This window comes from Chanodichthys erythropterus, chromosome 12 (assembly GCF_024489055.1).
Source record: "Chanodichthys erythropterus isolate Z2021 chromosome 12, ASM2448905v1, whole genome shotgun sequence".
Taxonomy (NCBI): Eukaryota; Metazoa; Chordata; class Actinopteri; order Cypriniformes; family Xenocyprididae; genus Chanodichthys; species Chanodichthys erythropterus.
In genome coordinates, this window is record NC_090232.1 from 28,483,662 (window position 1) to 28,502,583 (window position 18,922).

The 18,922-nt window shown below is 42.9% G+C and overlaps 1 pseudogene; it reads left to right on the top strand.

Moving 5' to 3' along the window:
- The first annotated feature begins 6,776 nt into the window (after window positions 1–6,776).
- On the top strand, window positions 6,777–8,617 carry LOC137032749 (uncharacterized; annotated as a pseudogene).
- The last annotated feature ends 10,305 nt before the right edge of the window (window positions 8,618–18,922 follow it).

The following is an 18,922-nucleotide window of genomic DNA, read 5'->3' on the forward strand; positions in this document are numbered from 1 at the left end:
CAGTGTACTGAACATGAGAGTCAAAAGACAAACTAGAATCAAATATTACTCCTAAATTTTTTAGTTCGGTTTGTGGTTCCAAAACAGACCCATCTATGTTTAAAAATAATGAACCAGCTTTACGAAGCTGATGCGAGGTGCCAATAAGCAAAACCTCTGTTTTATCACTATTGAGACACAGAAAGTTTTGGGACATCCATATTTTTATCTCAGAAATACAGTGTGTTAAGAAAGTAAGATCCAGATATTGACTAGGCTTAGAGTGAATGTAAATCTGAGTATCGTCAGCATAAAAGTGATCATTAAGCCCGAGTGATCTTAAAAGCAATCCAAATGGAAATATGTAAATGCTAAAAAGTAAGGGGCCTAAGATTGAACCTTGAGGAACACCTGAACATACAAAGCCGGTCGCAGACCGGAAACCACTCATACATACAAACTGTTGACGATCAGAAAGGTAAGATCTAAACCATGTTAAAACAGTCCCAGAAACACCAAAGGCAGTTTCCAAACGCTTGAGTAAGAGATTGTGATTGACCGTATCAAAAGCGGCACTGAGGTCCAGAAGGATCAGAATAGAAAGAGAACCAGAGTCTGAGGCTATTAACAGATCATTGGTGACCTTGACCAAGGCTGTCTCAGTACTATGAAATTTTCGGAAGCCAGATTGAAGGGGTTCAAAAAGATTATTTACTGTAAGATGAGTGTGTAGCTGCAGAGCCACAACACGTTCAAGAATTTTTGCAAGAAAAGGAAGATTTGATATAGGACGATAATTATTTAAGTTATCCAAGTCCACATTATGCTTTTTTGGAATAGGTGTTACAGCGGCAGTTTTCAATGCTGCTGGTACAACACCAGTACACAGGGAATCATTGACAATGCTAAGAATAGCAGGGCAAAATGAATCCAAACAAGATTTAAACAAGCTTGTAGGGAGTGGGTCAAGTAAGCAAGTGGTGGCTTTCATACATGACACCTCCCTAGTGAGCAGCTCAGAGTCGATTTGAGAAAAGGTAGAGAAAGATATGCCAGAGAAACTAGGCAAGCATAATGTAGAAGAGGAAACAGGTGCAGCATGAATAAGTTTAGAAACATTATCAATTTTAGAACTAAAGAAATGAAGAAAATCATTACACAGCTGATTTGAGACAGGGAGAGAAGTGCCGACATTAACTTTGAGAAGTCTGTTTATAGTGTGAAAGAGATGTCTAGGGTTACTTTGATTGTTATCTATAATCTGAGAAAAATAAACAGATCTTGCAGACTCAAGTTCAGCTTTGTAAACCCCCAAGTGGTCTTTCCAGGACTGATAAAATACATTCAGACCTGAGTCACACCACTTGCGCTCCAATTTACGGCAGGCTGCTTTCTTAGAACGCAGGTCATCATTATACCAGGGGGCAGAACGAGCAAAAGAGACACCAAGACCAGACTTCAAGGGAGCAAAAGAATCCAAATTAGATGCAAGAACAGTATTCAGCTGTAAAATCTTATCTTCAAGAGGAGCCGACTGGAGATCACTAAGAGAGGGAACAACAGAGCCTGCAAAATCTAACGGATTAATTCATTTCCATTTACGGAAATTAACAGTGCGTGAAGATGGCGAACATGGAAGAGGCAGTTCAAGGTTAAAGAAAATCGCCAGGTGATCAGAAAGACCAATGTCAACAGAAGACAATTGTGACACAATTGCACTGTTTGCAATCACAAGGTCTAATGTGTGACCTTTACGGTGCATAGGCCCGCTAATAAACTGTTTTAGATTAAAACAATCCAATATAAAAAGAAAATCCTTTGCCATCATACAGTCATTTTTGTCAATGTGTATGTTGAAGTCACCTAGAATTAGGACGTTCTTGAATTTAAAACACAACATTGACAACAAGTCAGCAAATTCAGACATAAAAGCATCATTTGCCTTTGGAGGTCGATAGACAGTAGCAATGGTGATTGCCTTAGGAGCAGAAATACTCAGAACAAGGCATTCGAATGATGAGAACTGTGGTACATGCACAGTGCTGATGTTTAATTGCAGATTGTGGACCACAATAATTCCACCACCTCGACCAGTAAGTCGCGGGAGATCAAACAGTCTGTACCCCTCAGGTGTAAGTTGGTTAAAGAGGAGTCTGTCGTTTTGTTTATGCCATGTTTCAGTTAAAAACAATAAGTCCAGTTTTTGATCTGCAATGATGTCCGATAAGAGCAGGGCTTTATTATTTACTGAGCGTGCATTGAACAACACAGCATTTACGGGGCTCTTGGATATCGCAGAAGGCAACTCCGATCGAAAGAGCGAAGATAAATTTCTTAAGTCTGCACCAGCATGATGGTATGCTCTTTTAGACTGTTGCCGACTCGTAGGCACGCTGATGTTGTTAGACGAAAGGCAGTAACTGCGTCCTAAACTGCGTTGTATGTACCGTCTTTGCTTCAGTAGGCCAGCGTTACGACAGAGTTCATAAGCATCTTTTTGTAACCTGTAGTTCTGTTTTAAGTTGAGCAACTGGTGTGCGGTGTACCTTAAGTCCAGGACCGCGACAGTTCCAAGGCAGTGAGTGTTCACAATAAGGCAACAGGGTATACTCCTCCGGTTTAGCTCCAGAGACATCCAGAGAACGCAGGCAGATAAAAGCAATAATCCAAAGACTGTGAAGTAGACCCGCGACATTGCTGAAGTAAAGCCAGCTAAAAACAGTAGGTTTAAAACCTCACAGCATAAAAACAAACAAGCAGACGGTGAAAGGAGCGGCAGCCAAAACGCGCCAGCGTACCCTGATCACGTTACATCAATTTATGTAACATAAATTGCCAAATAGGAAACGAAAGTTGGAGTCCGTAGATACCAAACATGCTACCAGTGTGATTTCAGTTAACTATACATTTGTAACTATGAAACATTAATACCAAAATAGTTAAAAGAGAGAATTAATACATAGAATAAAGCCTATAAAAGGAAAGTCATGAGATGGGAAAATTGGATACATGTTTATACATTTCCCAAGTGGTTATACAGAGAATACATAGGATTAAGAGAGTTTATTTGTCCCTTTCAGAAAGAATGAGTCACTAGTCTCTGCAACATTCTTTCTGATCATAAAAGTACCATGTATCTGTAACAGGACACCTAGTTCTGCCCGTGTGCTAGCTACATTTGGGATGCTGGTTGCAGTTTTAGGGGTTTAACTATCTTGGATGACGGCTGTAAGCTGTGTTGACTGATGACGGGGCTGGTACATGTCATTAAACTATTACTCAGAATACTGATGGTTCCTTTCCAGAAATTATCACCATAAGGTAAATGAATAGAACAAACTGGTAGAAGAAAAAAAAAAGATGAAATAAGAAAAGGGAAAGGAAGGAAAGGAAAGAGGTTTTTACCTATTTAGTTTTGCTAGGAAATATGGTTAAGCAGGTGTCACTGGTCCAAGTAATGACCTAAACTGTAGGCTAACATAGAAACGCCAGATGCCTTGAGGTCAGAGGAAAAGAAAAAATGGGAAGAGTTTCTAGTCCTTTCCGGAGCCAAAAGTGCACTGGACGGCAGCCGTACTTCATGTACTCGGCACTAAGGAGTGTGGAGGGGTAGCTAAGAGATAGACATTATGATAGTAGTAACCTATAACTTATTATGCCTCAATAAAGGTGCCCTCGAATGAAAAATTGAATTTATCTTGGCATAGTCAAATAACAAGAGTTCAGTACATGGAAATGACATACAGTGAGTCTCAAACTTTAGAAGTAGTCATTAGAAGTAGTCAATAAATCTTGTTTTGATTTTCACATATATGAGTTTCTTGTGCTGTGTGTCAAATTACTGCCTTAAACGTAAAAGATCAAGTTACCTCTTGCTTATAATAATATAATAATTATAATTATAATAATAATCATAATAAAATATTGTTACTGTTGGCCACAGAATAATATTTTATCCAGAATTGGTAAAATACTCTAACCTCAATTTTCACTGGACAAATAATTGATGAAGTGTTAAATATTAATTCTGAATCATTCACAGTGAATCATTTACAGTTGATTCAATTCTTATTCCCTGTAACAATTAAATTGAGCTAATAAATGACCTAAGGTCCGTACATATTTATGGTGGAGAATGCAGGCAGTTTAATCTAATTTGTACACAAAACAAGTAACTTGTGTGATTGTATCTTTTCTATTGATCCGGAAAATAGATTAGAAACAGAAACGAGGCTTTTGATTGTCATTACAATGATTGCACATAAGGCGCGGTGGATGAATGAAACCTGAACTCAAGTTGTTTGTCTATACGTTTTGTTGTTGTTGTTAAAACTGCAGTAAATGAATCTAAGATTGTCTGCCAAGACGAAAAGAAAGTCGCCTGAGAGCGCACCAGGACAGAGTAAGCGTGTTCCTTGCTTTTGTTCTTTAAGGCCTTGTAGCTTTAGTGGATAATATTGCGTGTTCCAATGTTATTTCAACTAAGCTAAAATCCCTGCATGGTTACATTAGAGTAATTACCTAATGTGCCGCCTATATCTGCTCATTCGTGAGATGAGATATTAATACTCTAAACACTATGCGTGTCTGAGTTTGATTTGAATGGGATTATTTTGAAAATTCTTGATCAAGTATTGTTGCAGTAAATCCTACATGTTGTTGCGTGTCCAGAAACTGACACGAATGATTCAGATCGCCGAGATCTCAGTAATGTTACTATTATTAATTGCAGAAAAATCTGTGGATTAATGTGCCTCACTCTAACTTGTGGGTGTTGTTCAGCTCTGAAACATGAGAAGCTGAATGGTTCATTGTCATTGAGAACTGCGCCATCAGTACAATGATTAATGTGATTTTGTATGTTCGTTATCTGTGTGCAGAGAGTATAGAACAAGTGTATTCTTTGTTGTGCGTTAGTCACCACGACTGTGACAGCTGTAACCCGGAAGCCCTAAGAAACCTTTTCCGGGACAACCTTTAAGTGCGCATGCGCAGACTGCCAGCGCCATATTTAACTGTGTGTAAACAAAGCCTAGCATAAGCTGAGCTAGCTAAAACTAGCGCGGTTGCATTACAGTCTGTGTAAAGCTAGTAGCATTGCTAAAGGGCTAGTGGCTAGCAAAGCATTTTGTGGTCTGAATGCAATGTTGCAATGTTGGAATGACTTCTTTCTTACTGAACTTTAATTCACTCTTGTGCTTTCACCTCTCTCTCTCTCTCTAACTTACACATCTTATCTTTTCTCATCTCCTCCCATTTGAGAGAACGTGACAAATGTTAAATTAATAAACCTGTTTTGTTAATCTCATTTGTTGAAGAGTTGTCTCTCTCCTAAATTTACTCTAACTACAGTTAAACACGGTTTTGTTTTATAATTAGCAATTGTCCTGATTACTTTTAATGACATTTCCTGTTATTTGTAACTGCTCTTATTGATTTTAAAGACATCAGGGATTATGAATTGTTGATTGGGAATTCTAATTCGATTTCAATTTTAATTGTAAATCAATTTCATATGGTAGGGATATTTGTGGATTCATTTCATGGTAGTTTCTTACCAACATCTGGTAATCATTAACTAATAATTATGGCTTTGAAATTTTAATTTCATTAGTCATTAATTAGGATTTGGGCTTCCCTAATTCAGATGATACTTGATTAATTAATTTGATTATAATTGCTCTCAATGTTTAAGGCTGAACCCATTACAATTTGAATTCACAACTATAATTTCCAATTTGAATTCACTTAAAATAAAGTGTATTCTCAGACTTTCACTCCCTTAGTCTTTGATTTAATTAAATTATTTAAAGGAAAATTTTGAGGTCTCCCTCAATACTTGGGTCAGTTGACTTCTGCTAGTGCAGTAAGCCAACCCCCTAGGTGTAGCGACTCCCTAGCGCCACCACTCTGTCAACCCTGTAATTTTTCCAAATTTTGGGAGCAAAACTTCACTCTCTTCTTCTCTCTCTCTCTCTCTCTCTTGACTACTGCTGCTGGTTTTTGGATTTGTACCTGTGAAAGTCATGAAAGCAGAGTGTTTGAGAAATATTTAACAAATATTTGGGAAACGGAACACTTCTTTTAAAATAGTATGACACTCACTTTACCTTCCCTCCTCATCCTGTTATCCTACTCAGCCTAGGCTCAAGCAGGTCGACAAGGAGACTGGTAGGCGTCCATAAACCCCGAGCACGCACCTAGAAGCGCTTTGAGTGGTGCATGGTTGTCAATCCTACTAGCTGAGAAACCAATACTGTCATTGTTACTGTCATTGTACTGTTATTGTTTTTCTTTTGCCCCGAAGGAATTTTAATAACAATCACAGTCCTGGTACTTTGAAATCCTTTTCAAAACCACTGTCTAGAACCATCCTTCTAAAATAAAAAATTTACGAAACTCATTCTGCAAATAGTGTTAAAGACGAAAACTTTATAGGGAAACTGGAAGCACCCCATTATTATTCTGCTCTTCGCTAAATGCTATTCTGTTTGTTTTGTGCTCCTCTTTTCTTCTACTCTTCTCTGGCTGTGCTATCTGTGTGTGCTTACTGATTCTTTTCGGAGAGACTCTGAGTTAGAAGCACATCCACGAGAGGACCACAGTCGAGAACCAGTCTTACCTGCACATTTACACACTCATTACTCATTCCCATTAGCCCACACTTGACATTGCACCCTTACACCTTTGATTTGCCCTGCTTGCTTGTTTTGTTTTGTTTTGTTCTTTTCTTCAAGGCCTGTGTCAGTTTCGAGTCTAGATCTCCCTCGCAGTGCAAAAAAAAAAAAAAAAAAAACATGTCTCGCACAACAGACCCTGCTGGACACTGGGAGGACCTGGAGACCTGGCTAAGTGTTGTAACAGACAGCATCCTACCTAAAGCCGCTGAAACACTAAAGCTTCAGACACAGGACCAGCTGGATGACAACATAGCAAGCCTCATGAAACAAGACCCAAGCCAGAGCTACAGTCACAAAGAACTAGCCAAGATCACCGGCTCCTTAAGCCACACACTCATCGCCACCCTCAAACTGAGCGACAGGCAAGCCGCCCATCGCCAGCAGGAGCTTACACGTGCACAACGACGCATCAAACAGCTGGAGCTGGAGGCTCAGGAACGACAAGAAGGGCCTGATGAAGTGGAACAAGGCGCAAAAGAGGAGATCAACAGGCTAAAAGAGACCCTAGCAGCTACTACGCAAGAAATGGAACGAGGCAGAGCAGACTACGCTGACCTCTCCGACAAGTTACAGTACGCAGAACAGCTACTGGAAAAAGCAAACTTCAGAGACAAGAACAGCCGAATTAAAGCTCTCGAAACTCACCTGAATGAGTCAAGAAAAGAGGTCAGCCGCCTAACACGTCAGCTTGACTACATCAAAGAAGAGTCCGACAGTATTAAAGAGGAACTCAAGCATGCATATGAATTGCGCTGTGAGCCGTCAAGAACACGTCAGACACCAACTTCACCTTTGCCAAGCAGGACCGGCTCCCCTGTTCCTGGACTGGCACATGATCAGAAGGGGGCAGTGCCAAAACTGTCACCAGCTCCCTCCGAAGAATCCTATCTCCCCACTAAACTAAAAGAACTCGCTCCAGCCAGACACAGATCATCTTTGACTTTGACAAGCTTGCTAGAAACATTGGCAAATTCGCTCCAAATGTGCCAGGTAGTCCAAATGTTCAGAGTTATCTGCAAGATATTGACTTCCATCTGGAAATGAGACCCAATGTCACTGACAAAGATAGACTTTATTTGCTCAGAGCCACATCCAGCTCTGAAGTGCGCAGCTTCCTGGACCGGCAGCCTGCCCGCACAAAGACTGATTAGATTAGATTTGGAAAAAAACAAGGTCGCCATGAATCTCCTCAATTCTTCTATAGCCGACTCAGGCTAGCATACTTCGGGTCTCGCAACGAACAGAATATGGAGGAGGAATTGAACTTCAAAACTCTCTTCCTGAGAAACTTCCATCCTGGGGTGAGCCACCATCTTGGCGTCCTTGCCTGTCCACGCACAATGAGTGTTCAACAGTTAAGAGTCTTGGCGCACAAAGCTTACTGCAAACAGAAGATGGCCTTAGAAAAGGGCACCAAAACCACCACAGTTCTTGACTTCAACACTCAGAGTCAGGGGCTGGCCCTAGAGGGCACCCAGCGTCAAGACCTTGCCAAGCCGACACCCAAAGAGTGGAATGCATCCTCGTCCAACAGAGAGTGGGACTCCCACACTGGTACTCGACCTAAACAGAGAGACAACCGCTGGGATGGACCACGTGGACGACAATGCTCACCTGGATGTCACAGGGAAAATTCATGGAACCAATCAAGACCTCATGAGAGTCATTGGGAGAAAACTTGGAGTCAGCCAAGCTCATTTGGAAACCATAGAGGGAAAAGCTCATGGGAATCCAAGGGAAAACGACAAACACACCCTGGAGCAACCAGCCCAAGGAATCGCCGAAAAAACTCACAAAGATTCCAAGCTGACAGAGCCCAAAATGAATCCATACCAGAACAAAAGACTTCACCTTGCTTCGACTCTCAAGAGCTGATGAAAATGATGATGAAAGAGTTCTTCCAACGAAAGGAGGACGACCGGAAGTGGGAAAAGAAAGAGAAACCAGATTACTCCTGACTAGTGGCCGGACAAGATGGCAGCGACCACCTGACTCAACAGACCCCAGAGAATAGCACCTCACCTCTCTCCCAGAGGACCACAAGCACCATAACTCCAAACGGACAAGAAGTCCCACCTGAACATCCCGCAAAACAGTCAGAAACTCATCCAACACCTGATGGGTCAGATCACAGCAGCATCCAACAAACACCTGCTGTGGAAACCACTCCAGTTCCTGAAAGTGCTGTCTTAGTCGTCTGCCACTCCTCAGAAGAAAACGAAATAAATGCTGACATCCTACCTCTATCATCCCAAACTCCAGTCCAACAACTCCTGGGTGATCTCATTGAGAAAGGTATAGCAAGAAAGTTTTACCTCTCCGTTATCATCGAACAACACATCAAAGTCGAAGCCCTCCTCGACACTGGAGCTGACATCACCCTAATGTCAACAGAACTCCTTGAAGAAGTCCAAAGCAGAACAAAGAGGTCTAATGGAACCTTTAAACTTCAAAGGTGTGAGCTGAATCTCCAAGCATATTCCCACACAGGCCTACAACTAAAACATGTGGCCCCAATTCACCTAACTGTGGGACCAATGAACCTTGTTCACCCAGTATACGTCTCACCACTCAACACATATCCTCTCCTCATTGGGAAAGACCTGCTTAACCGCTTTGAACCCTTAATAGACTTCAAACATCTGAAGATATGGACTCAAGTCCGTGAGCCTCTGCCCTTCCAGTCAGTGAACTCCAGCGAATTGCAGTGTCAAGCCACAGACACCGCCCCCCATCCACTGACTGACGATGCAATTTCAAAACCAAGAGCAAGTTCCACTTTAAGCAACAGGAAGCAAGACCTATTCCTCTGCTCATTGCAAGCGTCTGACTCAGACTCAGGTTCCCTCCGAATCATGACTGCCATAAATGTCCAAGACATATCAGTGCCTGATGCAGCATTAGCCCTGTGGGCTGAAAACTCCGCTATCAGCCTGAAGCGCTTTAGAACATTGAAGCAGACAAATCAGAGCATACCACACATCTCAAAGCATAGCCGCTTCCTTCTCAATCCATGGTCAACAACCATGACTACTTCCAAGATTGTCTGTGCTGCAGACATAAGATGGAACGACAGACTCTTGAGTCACTACTTCCTGGCCTCATGACATCTACATAGGAGCAGACATCATGGTCCGTCTCAACGCCTGCGTTGACACCGTGAATGACGTCATATGGGCTCCCTTGTCACACCAATTGACATCTTCAGTCAACCTCAAGAATCTTCGATCTGGTCAAACAATACCAGATGCATGCGCCAGGATCAACGAGCAAGAAGCCACAATCCCCGCTTAAAGCAAGAGTGTCAGTGTCCGCCTCAACATGCGACCTGGCCAGACCCTTAACAGTAAGCTAGGCATCTTCCAACCTTCCAGGACCTGCCTAGAACTAGGATTGACCTTGGAAGCCATACCTCGCATAGAAGTGTCATCTCGTGCTGTGTATGTGTTGTTCAACAACTGTACGGTGAAAGACATCAATGTGCCAAAAGCCAGTCGCCTGGGATGGCTCATCAACCAGGCATTCCATGACTTTGAACTGACAGTTCCTGTCAATGGCCACATACCAGCTGAACTAATTTCAGACGAATGCCACAACACTGTAACTTTCACAAAGCCCCATGAGATCATCACCATCACTTCTATTCTGCCGGTGCCTAAAGAAAGCGTCTGCCGATCAGAACTTACAGATGACACTCACCTTGCCGTCTACGCTGTGTCAACACAGACTGCAACAGAGTCACCTGTAGAACTGACCGTCAAGGCCCACAGTCCCTTAAATGACTCAGAGGAACCCTACGCCGGGTTCAATGCACAAGTCCAACAAATCCTGAACGAGGCGGATGCCCTCCACAGTGAAATGGATCGCCAAGGACTTAAAGAAGTTCTGTGCAAGTACAAGGACTCCTTCGCAAAGGATTCCCTGGACTGTGGCCTGACTGATATCCACAAGGTGCGCATCCCAACTCACCCAAATGCACCACCGACATTTGTGCGGCAGTACAAGATTCCAATAGCATCATACGAATCAGTGCAAAATATCATTGACTCCATGCTGCAAAAGGGGGTCATCCGACCCTGCAACAGCACCTACTCCGCCCCGATATGGCCAGTCCTAAAGCCCAATGGCAAATGGCGGCCCACCATTGACTATCGCAAATTGAACCAGCAAGTTCCCTTATCGCGATGGCCTATGACTCAATTGGACCAAGAGATTCCCAAAATCAAAGGCTCCACGATCCTATCCACACTGGACGTCGCCTCAGGATTTTGGACAATCCCTGTCCACCCTGATGACCAACACAAATTGGCATTCACCTTTGGCAATCGACAATTCACCTTCACAAGGTGCCTCTTCGGCTATGCCAACTCCCCAGCTGAATTCAACATCTTTCTGAACAAAGCTTGCCCCGACGCCAGAGCCAGAGGCAACCTCATTTATGTTGACGATATCCTTATGAAAAGCAACAATGTGGCAGACCACCTCAAAGAAATCGACCATGTCCTGAACCAGCTGACAACAGCAGGAGCGAAAATTGGCCTCTACAAAGGACAATGGTGTAAAACCAAGGTAAATTATGTTGGCTTGTTCATCGGACGAGGCGGCATTGAACCGCAATCCAGCCGTACACAAGCAATACAAAACATAAAGACGCCCACTAACATCTCTGAGCTACGAAGCTTTCTGGGAGTGTGCAACTACTCACGACAGTTCATCGAGAACTATTCTGACATCGCACGACCACTGACTTCCCTCCTGAAGAAGGACAAACCCTTTGTTTGGTCGGAAGCACAGGACAAAGCCATGAAAGAGCTCAAACAACACCTGTGCTCCGCCCCATGCCTGGCCTACCCCGACCCAGGAAAAGAGTTCTATCTGGAAGCTAGATTCTCCAATCATTGCCTCAGTGCAGGTCTGTACCAGCTCCACGACAAAGACAAACGGGTGGTCGCTTATGCCAGCAAAACCTTCCCCCAGAATGCAAATACTCAGACTGCGAAAAAGCCTTGCTTTGCACTGCATGGGCCATTCAGCGTTTCTCCAACTACATTGGAGCTCAGAAGGTTATCATTGAAACGTTTCACCAACCAGTGACCTTCCTCAACAGCCAACGAATCAGGGATGGCGTGGTAACCAACGCCCGCATAGCTATATGGTTAATTACGCTCCAAGGACGAGACGTCGAGGCAAGATATGCCCAAAACCACAAATCCTCACTGGGAAACGGGCTAGCAGCCTGTCAGAGCTGTTCAACAGACACGCTGAATACCTCAGCAGAAGCCAAAGAACCGGCACCACCGCAACTGACAAACTATAGGTACTTCGAGGAGAATGTGTGTGAATGGAGCCGGATGGAAACAGAATGGATTCAAGACAGCTAACAACAAGCCTGTCAAACATCAGGAACTTTTCCAAGCATGCGATGCCATTGTCACCACACATGACATGATCATCTACTGGAAAAAGGTCCGCGGTCATTCACGCCAACCAGGGCAAGACAAAGATCTCAATGACCAAACCGATGCCCTTGCCAAAGCAGGTGCATCACTTGGAGAGCCTTGGAAATTCCCATCCCTCCCACCCAACCCTTTAGTTGCAGCCATAACCCGCCACCAGCACGCCATTGGTGCGCAAACCCCCACCTCCTCCCTTGTTGCCCTCTCACCTCAGTTCGCTGCTGATGATCTCCTCACCCTCCAAGCATCGGATCCCATGCTGCAAACCATTGCCGCTCACATTTCCGACCTGATAACTCATCCTATTTCCTCCTCCGACCTATCCAAGTCCTCTGATCTCCGCCACCTTCACTCAATCAAGCACATGCTGCATCTCAAGGACGGCGTTCTCACATATGTCCCTGAGCCCCTAACTGCGCCAAAGCTTGTAGTTCCTCAGAGCCAAAGGGGGATGATGCTAACACACGCCCACGATGCAACATGCGCTGGACACCATGGCACCAAGGCCACCTATGAAACGCTCAAACAAGTAGCGTATTGGCCTGGCATGCAGCAAGATGTGACGGAATACGTAAAAGGATGCCTGGTGTGTTGCCAGTTCCAACTGGCAAACCCAAACCACAGAGCACCACTACAACGGAAAGGAATGACCTTCCCATGGTCAGACCTCCAAATAGATTTGGTAGGACCCCTGCCACGGTCAACACGGGGTAACAAATACTTCCTCACAGTGTTTTGCGAATTCACAAAGTGGGTAGAGTGTCTCCCAGCTCCCAACGATACAGCAGAAACAACAGCCTGCCTGTTAATGAATCACATCTTCTCAAGATTTGGACTGCCTCTAAGAGTCAACTCTGACCGAGGAACCCAAGTGGTGTCTAAGTGGTGTGCGCAGAATAATATAGGTTTCATAGACAATTGGAAAAGCTTTTGGGGCAGACCTGATCTGTTGAAAAGAGATGGTATTCATCCCTCCCGGGATGGTGCTGCTCTTCTCTCTAGAAATTTGGCAAATAGTCTTAGAGCTGAAACATGACAAACCAGGGCCCAGATCAGGACGCAGACAAACTGGCTAAACCGACCGTCTGCTAGCCGCCTCACGTCACAGAACTCAGATAATTCACAGCACATAGAAACACTTTCACCTAGATATTATCACATAGAGACTGTGTCTGTACCTCGAACTAGTAAATACAAAAAACTTCCAAAACCTTTTAAGGGTAAAAATTTAATTGATGTTCAAAAAATGAAAATCACAGATAAATCAGATAAATAAATGATAAAGCCCGGGTTACTGAATATTAGATCTATTTCTTCAAAAGCACTTATTGTAAATGAAATTATCACAGACAATAAACTAGACTTGCTGTGTTTGACAGAAACCTGGCTAAAACCAGACGATTACATTACTTTAAATGAATCTAGTCCTCAAGGTTATGATTATCGACACAATCCTCGACAGAAAGGCAAAGGGGGAGGTGTTGCTGTAATTTATAGTAATATATTCAGAATCATTCAAAAGAATTTCAAATATAATTCCTTTGAAGTGATGGTGCTTTATGTAACATTATGTAAGTTGACATTTGTGCTGGCTACTGTATACAGGCCACCAGGGCACCATACTGACTTTATCAAAGAATTTGCTGAGTTTCTATCAGAGTTAGTACTGGCTGCGGATAAAGTCCTTGTTGTTGGTGATTTTAATATCCATGTAGATAATAATAAAGACGCATTTGGATTGGCATTTGCAGATATTTTAAACTCTATTGGAGTTAAACAACACGTGTCAGGACCCACTCATTGTCGTAATCATACCCTAGATCTAATACTGTCGCATGGAATAGATATTGATGCTGTTGAAATTCTACAGCAGAGCGATGATATATCAGATCATTATTTAGTCTCGTGTATAATACAATTAGCCAAGGCTACAAAACCACCACCCAGCCATAAATATTGTAGAAAAATCACGTCTGCCACTAAAGATTGCTTTATAAATAATCTCCCCGAGCAGTTTCATCGCCTTAGTATACCTGACAACATAGAAGAACTCGATGCTGCAACAGAAACTATTGGCTCTCTCTTTTCCAGCACATTAGATGCGGTCGCTCCTTTACGTCTAAAGAAGATTAAGGAAACTAATCCAACGCCGTGGTATGATGAGCACACTCGGGCTCTAAAACGAGCTGTTAGAAAAGCTGAACGTAGTTGGAAGAAAACAAAACTAGAAGTTTTTCGCCTTTCGTGGAAAGAAAAAATGATTGAGTACAGAACAGCCATAAGAAATGCTAGATCTACTTATTTTTCAAATCTCTTAATAGAAAACAAACATAATCCTAGGTATTTATTTGACACAGTGGCTAAATTAACTAGAAACAGAGATTCAACTGCTGACGTTTCCATAGAGCACAGCAGTAATGACTTTATGAACTTCTTTACTTGCAAGATTGATAATATTAGAGAGAAAATTATAAACATGCAACCGTCTACAGTTTCTCTTCAGACAGTGCACTGTAGTGTCCCTGAGGTAAAACTAGAATCATTCGCCGCTATAGGAGAGGAAGAATTATCTAAACTTATCAAATCATCAAAATCAACGACATGTATGTTAGACCCAATGCCGACTAAACTACTGAAAGAAATGCTTCCAGAGGTCGTAGGTCCACTTCTTGATATAATTAATTCATCTTTAACACTAGGACACGTGCCAAAAACCTTTAAGCAGGCTATTATCAAACCTCTTATTAAAAAACCTCAACTAGATCCGAGAGATTTAGTAAATTACAGGCCAATCTCGAATCTACCTTTTCTGTCAAAGATACTAGAAAAGGCAGTTTCAACACAACTGTGTTCCTTTTTAGAAAGAAATGGAATCTGTGAGGATTTCCAGTCAGGATTTAGACCATACCATAGTACTGAGACTGCTCTCGTTAGAGTTACAAACGATCTACTCCTATCATCCGATCGTGGCTGTATTTCTCTATTAGTGTTATTAGATCTCAGTGCTGCTTTTGACACTATCGATCATAACATTCTTTTAAAAAGACTTGAAAACTATATTGGCATTAGTGGAATTGCTTTGGCATGGTTCAAATCATACTTATCTGACCGTTATCAGTCTGTGGTAGTTAATGAAGAGATGTCGTATCGATCACAGGTTAAATATGGGGTACCACAAGGCTCAGTATTAGGACCGTTGCTTTTCACTCTGTACATGCTGCCCTTAGGAGAGATAATTAGGAAGCATGGTGTTAGTTTTCACTGCTACGCTGACGATACTCAGCTCTATATTTCCTCGCGCCCTGACGAAACCTACAAATTCACAAAACTAACAGAATGCATAGCTGACATTAAAAACTGGATGACAAGAAATTTCTTATTATTAAATTCAGAAAAAACTGATTTCCTAATCTTTGGACCAAAAACTTCCTCACGAAAAAACCTTGAATACTCTCTAACACTTGACGGGTGCTCCATTAAACCTTCGTCCTCAGTTAGGAACCTGGGTGTGCTCTTTGATACCAATCTTTCATTTGAAAGTCATGTTTCTAGTATCTGTAAAACCGCCTTCTTCCATCTAAAAAATATATCTAAATTACGACATATGCTCTCAATGACAAATGCGGAACAGTTGGTTCATGCATTCATGACCTCAAGACTAGATTATTGTAACGCTCTACTGGGTGGTTGTTCTGCTCGGCTTTTAAACAAACTACAGTTGGTTCAAAATGCGGCAGCTAGAGTTCTTACTAGAACCAGAAAGTATGACCATATTAGCCCAGTTCTGTCAACATTACATTGGCTCCCTATTAAACATCGTATAGATTTTAAAATCTTGCTACTTACTTATAAAGCTCTAAATGGTTTAGCTCCCCAGTACCTAAGTGAGCTCTTAATGCATTATAGTCCTTCACGTTTATTGCGATCTCAGAATTTAGGCCAGTTGATAATACCCAGAATATCAAAATCAACTGAAGGCGGCAGATCATTTTCCTATTTAGCACCTAAACTCTGGAACAATCTTCCTAGCATTGTTCGGGAAGCAGACACACTCTGTCAGTTTAAATCTAGACTAAAAACACATCTCTTTGCTCTTGCATACACATAACACATTATCAATACATTAACATTTTTCAAATCCGTTAAAGGATTGTTACGCTGCAATAATTAGGTCGGCCGGAACCGAGAACATTTCCTATAACACTAGATATACCTGTACATCAGAACAAGAATGGCATCTACGCTAATATCTGTCTCTCTGCTTATCCTGAGGTTTGCCGGGTGCTGGATCCAGGCCGTATCCAGGTCAGATGGAGAACCTGCGTCTGGACCTGACTACAACGTAGCCCAGGATCCCCGTATCCGCTTACATATATTTATATATAATCGATTTTTAATCTCTATAATAAAAATGTACAATTCAGATTTTGATCTCCATATACATTTACATATATATATCTTCCAAGGGTTTTTTTCCCTCCTAGGACTTTTTTCCCAGTGCTAGCACGCTGGGTTTTTCTCCTAGGGGGTTTTTTCCACCCCTGGAAGTCAGCCGACATTGGCTTAATGTAGCACCATCTTGTATATGTTACATATTACCACGCTTGTTTGTACAGTTTTAACCACTTCCCTTTTTTTCTGTGCTTCTAATATGTAAAGCTGCTTTGAAACAATTACCAATTGTAAAAGCGCTATATAAATAAATTTGACTTGACTTGACACTTCACCGCTGAGGTTATGCAGGATGTATGGAAACTCCTGGGCATACAGGCCAAGCTTCACATAAGCCATCATCCAATTTCCTCAGGGCAGGTCGAACGGGCCAACAAGACAGTGGCAAGCATGTTGAAGAAGTACGTGTCCGCCAACCAAAAGGATTGGGATATCAAGCTCCCTCTGGTTCTGATGGCCATCAGGGCCACCCCTCACAGGTCTACCGGAGTAGCCCCATTCGAAATGATGACAGGGCGACAAATGACACTACCGCTACACCTGCTATACCAACCTGGTGACATGAACCTTGTCACCGCCTATACCACTCACCAGTATCTGGAAGAGTTGCATCAGCACCTGAGAGCGACTTTCGCTTTTGCACAACAAAACCTCCAAAGAAGCGCGGAAGGTCGTAAAGCCTACTACGACAAAAAGGCCTCTTACCAAGAACTCAATGTCGGAGACAAAGTGTGGTACTACAGCTTTGCCCAGCCAGGGCAGAAAGCTCCCCATCACCGGTCAAAGAAGTTCCTACCTCACTGGACAGGACCACAAGAGATTGTGGACAAGCTCTCACCTGTCGCCTACCGAATCAAGATCAGACAAGGCCGCAACGAGCCTGTCCTCCGATGGGTCCATCGAAACCAGATAAAGAGGCACCAAGGTTCCAACCGACAGGAAAAGGGGGAGGTTCAAACCCACTGACACAGACCGACAATCCCCTACTCTACACCCCACTAATGACTTTGTCATTCTAGGGAAAGTTTTTGTTTTGTTTCGTTTTACACAACACTTACACATGCTCCTCCACAGCACTGCTAGGAACAAACTCTAGTAGAAAGGAGTTGCTCTCCACATGTGACACTCACTTTGCTCTAGTAAACTCAGTGTCCTTGTGCCTCTTTGTGTTTTCTTTTCTCTCTCTCCTTATGCTTTCCCTTCTCCTATTTTGCTATCATCAGTCTTCCTCTTCAGCTTGCCCATTATCGATTCGAATAATATTTACCGGATCAAAGACGTTGTGAATGTTTGATTTTGGCAAGGGAACACCTATGTCAAAATACACACTCCTGAGGTCGTGGCGTACCACGACAACAACAAACAGTTGTACCTGGCCCCAAACCTAAAACTGCGTACACTCATTAAAGACATTAATTTCCTTTGCCAGAGTAAACCATTCGTATTTGATAATACCGAGGGCTTCTGCGGCCTAGAATCAATTAGACCCGACACTAGCTGCCACACGCATTATCTCTCTGGATCAATGTCCCTAAGGGCTCGATCCTCCACATCGACGATCTTGCAGTGTATCACGACGATGAGCACTAGGCTGAACTCGAAATCTCACCGTACTTCAAACAGCATTCCTTCGTCCTCGATCCAGAATCGGAAGAGAGGATCAGGGAGGAAGGAACGCAACTTATTGATCTGACTCCTGTCGACACAGCCTTAGAAGCTATAGCTCGCCTTCCGCCCGCTGGCGTGTCATTCATTCGGTCTTGGTCTGCTGCTGACACAGCGCTTTGCTTCTCTACTATTGTAGGATATATCGTGACCTTGACACTGGCCTTCCTCCTGCACAAGCAAATGAACGCCGTGCAAGAGTCTTTTGATAGATGCACGTCGGGCGTCCCGCGCATCTTCCGACGTGATAAAATCGACCAAGAACCTGAACCTGAATTCGAGAACTCAACCAACCTGATTGAGATCATGCCTCTACCTCCTCGTCGAACCACTGACAATTAGATCAATCAAAACCACCCAATTACAACTGGTCTTAAACAACACACCCCTATGTTAGTTGAAGTGTTCCTAACCTGTTTATGCCAAGTTACCCAAGCCCTTCACCAGAATTCAGTCAGTGATGGAGATGTTGTTTGTGTCTTGTGTGTGTCTGTTCTCTCTCTGCCTCTTGTTCCAGTGCCTGCCGATGTTCGCACCAGGAACCTCGCCAAGCAAAAGGGGGACTTCAGGGCCTCGCTCGACAGAACTTACCAAGGACTTTATCAATGAACAACATGATTGAACAAAGCTTCATTTGGTCCAAAAGATCCATTTCCTGACAGGAAACACCTAGCCTTAACAGAAGTGATG